We start from the raw sequence: 9,756 nt of genomic DNA, 5'->3' as shown, positions 1-9,756 counted from the left end.
TACATTCTTCTTGAGTGCACATGGAATATTTTCCAGAATAGATCACATATTTGGTTACCTATCAGGTCTCAATTGATACCAAAAGACTGGGATTATTCCCTGCATATTTTCAGACCACAATGCTTTGAAGCTTGAACTCAAATACAAGAGGAGATTTGGAAAGAACTCAAACATTGGAGGCTAAAGAGCATCCTAATAATGAATGGATGGGTGAATCTACAAATTAAAGAAGAACTGTAAAAAATCATGGAAACAAATGAAAATGAAAACATAATTATTCAAAACCTTTGGGATACAGCAAAGGTGGTCCTAAGAGGAAATACATAGCAATACAAGATTTTCTCAACAAATTAGAAAAGTCTCAAGTACACAACTTAAACTTACACTGAAAGGAGCTGGAGAAAGAACAGCAGATAAAGCCTAAACCAAGGAGAAGAGAAATTATGAAGAAAAGAGCAGAAATCAATGAAATAGAAACCAGATAAACAGTAGAACAGATCAATGAAACTACAAGCTGGTTCTTTGAAAGAATAAATGAGATTGATAAACTCCTAGCCAGACCTATTCAAAGAGAGAGAGAGAGAAAGGACACAAATCAATAAAATCATGAATGAAAAAGGAGAGATCATGACCAAAACCAAAGAAATATAATTTTAAGAACATGTTATGAGCAGCTATATGCCAACAAAGTAGGCAATCTGGAAGAAATGGATGCATTCCTGGAAACATATAAACTACCAAAACTGAAACAGGAAGAAATGGAAAATCGGAACAGACCCTTAACCAGCAAGGAAATTGAAGCAGTAATGAAAAATCTCCCAACAAACAAGAGTCTAGGACCAGATGGCTTCTCAGGGGAATTCTACCAAACATTTAAAGGAGAATTAATACCTATTCTTCTGAAGCTTTTTCAATGAGTAGAAAGGGAAGGAAAACTTTCACACTCATTCTGAGGCCAGCATTACCTTGTTCACACAACCAAAGACCCCACCAAAAAGGAGAATTACAGACCAATATTGCTGATAAACATGGATGCCTAAGTACTCACCAAGATACTAGCCAATAGGATCCAATGGTACATTAAAAGGATTATTCACCACAACCAAGTGGGACCTATTCTTGGGCTGCAAGGGTAGATCAACATCAGCAAACCAATCAACCTGAAACATCACATTAAAAAAGAAAAAAATAAAGCAAGGGGCGCCTGGGTGGCTTGGTTATTAAGCAACTGCCTTCAGGTCAGGTAATAATCCCAGGGTCTGGAGATGGAGCCCCAAGTCAGGCTACCTGCTCAGTGGGGAGTCTGCTTCTCCTTCTCCCTCTCGTGCTCCCCCTGCTTGTGCTCTCTTTCTCTCTCTCTTTCTCTGTCAAATGAATTAATAAAATCTTTAAAAAAATAAAATAAAATAAAATAGAAAGGACAAGAATCATATGATCCTCTCAATTTATGCAGGAAAAGCATTTGACAAATACAGCATCCTTTCTTGATTAAAACTCTCCACAGTGCAGGGATAGAGGGAACACACCTCAATATCATAAAAGTCATCTATGAAAAGACCACAGTGAATATCATTCTCAATGGGGAAAAACTGAGAGCGTTTCCCCTAAGTTCAGGAATATGACAGGGATGTCTACTCTCACCATGGCTGTTCAACATAAGAAGTCATAGCCTCAGCAGTCAGACAACAAAAATTAATGAAAGGCATTCGAATTGGCAAAGAAGAAGACAAAAATCTCACTCTTCACAGATGACATGATGCTTTATGTGGAAAACCCAAAAGACTCTACCCCAAAATTACTAGAACTTATAGAGCAATTCAGCCACGTGGCAGAATATAACATCAATGCACAGAAATCAGTTGCATTTCTATACGGTAACGATGAGAAAGATGAAAGAGCAACTAAGGAATCAATCCCGTTTACGATTGCACCAAAGCCATAAGATACCTAGGAATAAACCTAAACAAAGAGGTAAAGGATCTGTACTCTAAAATTACAGAACACTAATGAAAGAAATTGAGGAAGAAACAAAGAAGTGAAAAAAAATTCCATGCTCATGGACTGGAAGAGTAAATTTGTGAAAATGTCTATGCTATCCAGAGCAATCTACACATTCAAAGCAATCCCCATCAAAATACCTTAGATAGTTTTCACAGAGGTGGGACAAATAATCCTAAAATTTGTATGGACCCAGAAAAGATCTGAATAGCCAGGGAAATATTAAAAAAGAAAACCAAAGCTCCTGGTATCACAATGCCAGACTTCAAGCTATATTACAAAACTGTAATAATCAAGACAGTATAGTACTGGCACAAAAATAGACACATAGATCAGTGGAACAGAATAGAGAACCCAGAAATTGACCCTCAACTCTATGGTCAACTAATCTTTGAAAAAGCAGGAAAGAATATGTAATGGGAAAAGGACAGTCTCTTCAATAAATGGCGCTACGAAAATTGGACAGCCACATACAGGAGAATGAAACTAGATGATTTTCTTATACCACACAAAGATATAAACTCAAAATGGATGAAAGACCTGAATGCAAGACAGGATTCCATCATTATTCTAGAGGATAACACAGGCAGCAACCTCTGTGATCTCAGCCACAGCAACTTCTTGCTAGACACGTCTCCAAAGTCAAGGGAAACAAAAGCAAAAATGAACTATTGGGAATTCATCAAGATAAGAAGCTTCTACACAGCCTAGAAAACAGTCAAGAAAACTAAAAGGCAACCTAAGGAATGGGAGAAGATATTTGCAAATGACATATCAGATAAAGGGCTAGTATCAGTGTTCTCTAAAGAACTTATCAAACTCAACACCCAAAAAAACAAATAATCCGGTCAAGAAATGGGCAGAAGACATGAACAGACATTTCTCCAAAGAAGAGATACAGATGCCCAACAGATACATGAAAAAACGCTCAGTATCACTTGGCATCAGGGTAATACAAATCAAAAACACAATGAGGGGCACCTGGTTGGCTCAGTCGTTAAGCATCTGCCTTTCGCTCTAAAATCTTTAAAAAAGAAAAAAACACAATGAGATACCACCTCACACCAGTCAGAATGGGTAAAATTAGCAAGAGAGGAAACAACAAATGTTTGTGAGGATGCAGAGAAAGGTGAACCCTCTTACACTGTGTGTGGGAATGCAACCCGGTACAGCCATTCTGGAAAACAGTATGGGTATTCCTCAAAAAGTTAAAGATAAAACTCCCCCATGACCCAGCAATTGCACTACTAGATATTTACCCCAAGGATACAAATCTAGTGATCCGAAGGGGCACCTGCACCCCAATGTTCATAGCCGCAATGTCCACAATAGCCAAACTGTGGAAAGCACCCAGATGTCTACTGACAGAAGAATGAATAAAGAAGATGGAATATTACTCAGCCATCAGAATGAATCATACTTACAATTTACATCAACTTGTATGGAACTGGAGGGTATTACACTCAGTGAAATAAGTCAATCAGAGAAAGACAATTATCACATGGTTTTACTCATATGTGGAATATAAGAAACAGCACAGTGGATCATAGGGTAAGGGAGGAAAAACTGAATGGGAAGTCATCCCACAGGGAGAAAAACCATGAGAGACACTCAAATAAAGGAAACAGAGTTACTAGAGGGGAGGTTGGTGGGGAGATGGGGTAATTGGGTGATGGGCATAAGAAGGGCACATGATTTGATGAGCACTGCATGTTATATGCCAATGATGAATTATTTAACATTATATCTGAAACAAATGATGTACTATATGTTGGCTAATTGAATTTAAATAATAAAAATAAAAGAAAATATAGATATAAAAAAACATAGCATATCAGAATGGATAAAGAAACAAGACTCATCTATACATTGCCTACAAAAGATTCATTCTAGACTTAATGATACTTACAGATTGAAAGTGAGGGGATGGAGAAAGATTTATTATGTTAATGGATGTAAAAAAAAAAAAGCCAGAGTAGCCATAATTATATCAGACAAACTAGATGCAAAAACATATCATAAAAATGGGAAGTACCCAATAAAAAGTTCTAACAACTGTAAATATTTATATCCCCAACTTGGGAGCACCCAAATATATAAATCAATTAATAACAAACATAATAAAACTAATTGATAATAATAAAATAATAGTAGGGGACTCTCACACTCCACTTACAGCAATGGACACATCATTTAAGCTGAAAATCAATAAGTAACAATGCTTTTGAATGACACACTGGGCCAAAAGGCCTTAACAAATATATTCAGAACTTTTCATCCTAGGGGGCAGAGCAAGATGGCAGAGGAGTAGAAGACCTGGATTTTATCTGGTCTCAGGAATTCAGGTGGATAGGGATCAAACCATTCTGAAAACCCACGAAATCAACAGGAGATAGAAGAAAAGAATAGCAACAACTCTCTGAACAGAAAAGCGACCACTTAATGGAAGGTAGGACGTGCGGAGAAGTGAATCCAAGGCGATATTCGGGAGGACAGACGGCGGGGGAGGGGGCCTCCGTCGGCCACTTCTGACAAGTGATAGAGCAGCGGAGCACAAAATCAGCACTTTTAGAAGTCGGCTCTGATGAGGGACGTCGCTCCAGTGGCTAAGCGGGCAGTGGAACGCTCACGGGACAGTGTGGTCTCAGGACCCTCGGGGTCACAGAAAGACCGGGGGTGGCTGAGTGTGGCAGAGCTCCTGGGTCTCAGAGTGGGAAAGCCAGCTGCAGGGACGGAGCTGAGGTGTGGGCTCTCAGCTCGGGGTTGCCATAAACTGTGATCGGCGAAACAGTCGGGCCACTGCCCCTCCAGCAGGGACCCAACAAGTGGCAGATCCGGGGAGACTCCCCTTCCTCCCCTGGGAGGAGTGGTGGGGGGTGCACCACAGGGATCTGCTAGGTTGGGAGACTCCACACGGGGGCTGGTGCCAGAGATAGAAACACTCTGTCACAGGCTGGGTGAGCACGGAGTGCGGCCAGAGACCAGGGAGACAGGAGTGACTGACTGCTTTTCTCTGGGGGCACACGGAGGAGCGGGGACCGAGTTCTCGGCTACTCCAGGGCCGAGATTGGGAGGCCGCCATTTTCACTGTCATCCTCCAACACTGTACGGAAAGCTTGTAGGGAACAAAAGCTCCCGTGAGCAAACCCAAGCAGATTGCTTAGCCCGGACCAGCAAGGGCGGGGCAATTCCGCCTCCGGCAAAGACATTTGGGAACCACGGCAACAGACCTCTCCCCCAGAAGATCAGCACGAAGAGCCAGCCAAGACCAAGTTTGCGGATCAATGAGAACGGCAGAACTCCAGCGCTAGAGGAATACTGCACATAGAATTCATGGCTTTTTTACCATGATTAATTAGTCTTTCAAAATTAATTTTTTTATTTTTTTCTTTTTTTCTTTTTCCCTTTTTCAAACAAAACCTTATCAATCACTTTTTTAAAAAAGCATTTTTATTTTTCATTTTTAGAGTCATATTCTATCCCTTCATAGTACTTACCCTTATTTTTGGCAGATATATATATAAGATGTTCTCTCTTTAAATTTTTGAGATACACTTTCTTCTAACATATCAAAATATACCCTAAATCTCCAGTGTATGGCTTTGTTCTAGTCTCCTGCCTGATCACATTCCTCCCCCCCCTTTTTGTTCTTTCTTTCCTTTATTTTAATCCTCCTCTTTCTTTTTTCAAACATCTTCTTATCAATTCCTTTTTTAAATTTTTTTATAATTTTCATCTTTACAGTCATATTTAATCCCTTCATCATATCAACCTTATTTTGTACATATATAAGTCTTTCTTTCTTTAAAATTTTAGGAGGCACTTTCTTCTAACAGACTAAAATACACGCAAAATCTAGTGGGTGGCACTGATCTATGCACCAGCCTGATCCTATTTGATCATATTCTGTTTTTTTTCTTTTGTTCTGTTTTTGTTTGTTTTTCTTTTTTCCTTTTTTTTCTCTTTCTTTTTTTCTTTCTTTCCCTTTCTTTTCCCCTGGTTTCAGGTTTTTTCTGATTTGATTAGAGTATATTTTCTGGGGACGTTGTTAACCTGTTAGCATTTTGTTGTCTCATTCATCTATTCTCCTCTGGACAAAATGACAAGATGAAAAAAATCACCTCAACAAAAAGAACAAGAGGTAGTACCATCTGCCAGGGACATACTCAATATGGACATTAGTGCGATGGTGGACATAGAGTTCTGAATCATGACTTTAAAGATACTAGCTGGGCTTGAAAAAAGCATGGAAGTTATTAGAGAAATCCTTTCTGGAGAAATAAAAGAACTAAAATCTAACCAAGTCAAAATCAAAAAGGCTATTAATGAGGTGCAATCAAAAATAGGGGCACTAACTGCTAGGATAAATGAGGCAGAAGAGAGAATCAGCGATATAGAAGACCAAATGATGGAAAATAAAGAAGGTGAGAAAAAGAGAGATAAACAACTACTGGATACTGATGGCAGAATTTGAGACATAAGCGATATGATAAGAGAAAACAACATTAGAATAATTGGGATCCCAGAAGAAGAAGAAAGAGAGAGAGGGGCAGAAGGTATATTGGAGCAAATTATAGCAGAGAAAGTCCCTAATGTGGGGAAGGAAACAGGCATCAAAATCCAGGAGGCACAGAGAACCCCTCTCAAAAATCAATAAAAATAGGTCAACACCCCGACATCTAATAGTAAAACTTACAAGTCTCAGAGACAAAGGGAAAATCTTGAAAGCAGCTCGGGAGAAAGGTATGTAACCTAAAATGGTAGAAACATTAGATTGGCAACACACCTATCCACACAGACCTGGCAGGCCAGAAAGGACTGGCATGATATATTCAGGGCACTAAAGGAGAAAAATATGTAGCCAAGAATACTATATCCAGCTAGGCTGTCATTGAAAATAGAAGGAGACATAAAAATCTTCCAGGAAAAACAAAAACTAAAGGAATTTGAAAACACGATACCAGCCCGACAAGAAATATTGAAAGGGGTCCTCTAAGCAAAGAGAGAGCCTAAAAGCAGCATGGACCAGAAAGGAATACAGACAATATACAGTAACAGTCATTTTACAAGCAATACAATGGCACTGAATTCATATCTGTCAATAGTTACCCTGAATGTAAATGGGGTAAATGCCCCAATCAAAAGACACGGGGTGTCAGATTGGATTAAAAAACAAGACCCATTGATATGCTGTGTGCAAGAGATTCATTTTAGACCCAAAGACACACCCACATTGAAAGTGAAGGGATGGAAAACCATTTACTATGCTAACAGACACCAAAAGAAAGCTGGGGTGGCAATCCTTATATCAGACAAATTAGATTTTAAAACAAAGACTGTAATAAGAGATGAGGAAGGACACTATATCTTACTTTAAGGGTCTATCCAACAAGAAAATCTAACAATTGTAAATATCTATGCCCCTAATATGGGAGCAGTCAATTATATAAGGCAATTAATAACAAAAGCAAAGAAACAGATTAACAACAATACAATAATACTGGGGGACTTTAACACACCCCGCACTGAAATGGACAGATCATCTAAGCAAAAGATCAACAAGGAAATAAAGACTTTAAATGACACACTGGACCCAATGGACTTCACAGATATAGTCAGAATAATCCATCCCAAAGCAACGGAATACACATTCTTCTCTAGTGCCCATGGAACATTCTCCAGAATTGATCACATCCTAGGTCACAAATCAGGTCTCAGCTGGTACCAAAAGATTGGGATTATTCCTTGCATATTTTCAGACCACAATGCTTTGAAACTAGAACTCAATCACAAGAGGAAAATCAGAAAGAACTCAAATACATGGAGGCTAAAGAGCATCTTACTAAAGAATGAATGGGTCAACCAGGAAATTAAAAAAGAGTTAAAAAAATTCATGGAAACCAATGAAAATGAAAACACAACTGTTCAACATCTTTGGGATGCAGCAAAGGCAGGCCTAAGAAGAAAGTATATAACAATACAAGCCTTTCTCAAGAAACAAGAAAGGTCTCAAATACACAACCTAACCCTACACCTAAAGGAGCTAGAGAAAAAACAGCAAATAAAGACTAAACCCAGCAGGAGAAGGGAAATAATAAAGATCAGAGCAGAAATCAATGAAATAGAAACCAAAAGAACAGTAGAACAGATCAACGAAACTAGGAGCTGGTTCTTTTGAAAGAATTAACAAGATTGACAACCCTCTGGCCAGACTTATCAAAAAGAAAAGAGAAATGACCCAAATCAATAAAATCATGAATGAAAGAGGGGAGATCACAACCAACACCAACAAAATACAAACAATTATAAGAACATATTCTGAGCAACTATATGCCAGCAATAGAGATGTATCAACTACCAAATTTGAACCAGGAAGAAATAGAAAACCTGAACAGACCTATAACCACTAAGGAAATTGAAACAGTCATCAAAAATCTCCCAAGAAACAAAAGCCCAGGGCCAGATGGCTTCCCAGGGGAATTCTACCAAACATTTAAGGAAGAATTAATACCTATTCTCCTGAAACTGTTCCAAACAATAGAAATGGAAGGAAAACTTCCAAACTCATTTTATGAGACCACCATTACCTTGATACCCAAAACAGACAAAGGCCCCGTCAAAAAGGAGAATTACAGACCAATTTCCTTGATGAACATGGATGCAAAAATTCTCACCAAAATACTAGCCAATAGGATCCAACAGTACATTAAAAGGATTATTCACCATGACCAAGTGGAATTTCTCCCTGGGTTGCAAGTTTGTTTCAACATCCGCAAATCAATCACCGTGATACAATGTATTAACAAAAGAAAGGACAATAATCATATGATCCTCTCAATAGATGCAGAAAAAGCTTTTGACAAAGTAAAGCATCCTTTCTTGATCAAAACTCTTCAGAGTATAGGGATAGAGGGTACATACCTCAATATCATAAAAGCCATCTATGAAAAACCTACAGTGAATATCATTCTCAATGGGAAAAACTGAGAGTTTCCCCCCTAAGGTCAGGAACAGGGCAGGGATGTCCACTATCACCACTGCTATTCAACATAGTATTAGAAATCCTAGCCACTGCAATCAGACAACAAAAAAAAATCAAAGGCATCCAATTTGGCAAGAAGGAAGTCAAACTCTCACTCTTTGCAGATGATAAGATACTTTATGTGGAAAATCCAGAAGACTCCACCCCAAAACTGCTAGAACTCATACAGGAATTCAGTAAAGTGGCAGGATATAAAATCAATGCACAGAAATCAGTGGCATTCCTATACACTAACAACAAGACAGAAGAGAGAGAAATTAAGGAGCATATCCCATTTACAATTGCACCCAAAACCATCAGGTACCTAGGAATAAATCTAACCAAAGAGGCAAAGGATCTGTACTCAGAAAACTATAAAATACTCATGAAAGAAATTGAGGAAGACACAAAGAAATGCAAAAAAGTTCCATGCTCATGGATTGGAAGAACAAATATTGTGAAGATGTCAATGCTACCTAGAGCAATCTACACATTCAATGCAATCCCCATCAAAATACCATCCACTTTTTTCAAAGAAATGGAACAAATAATCCTAAAATTTGTATGGAACCAGAAAATACCCCGAATAGCCTTTTTCTTGAAAAAGAAAAGCAAAGCCGGCGGCATCACAATTCCGGACTTCCAGCTCTATTACAAAGCTGTCGTCATCAAGACGGTACAGTACTGGCACAAAATCAGACACATAGATCAATGGAACAGAATCGAGAGCCCAGAAA

Source organism: Callorhinus ursinus, unplaced genomic scaffold, assembly GCF_003265705.2.
Source record: "Callorhinus ursinus isolate GAN/ISIS: 27379988/994484 unplaced genomic scaffold, GSC_fseal_2.0 scaffold40, whole genome shotgun sequence".
Lineage (NCBI taxonomy): Eukaryota > Metazoa > Chordata > Mammalia > Carnivora > Otariidae > Callorhinus > Callorhinus ursinus.
This window is presented reverse-complemented; position numbering follows the sequence as displayed.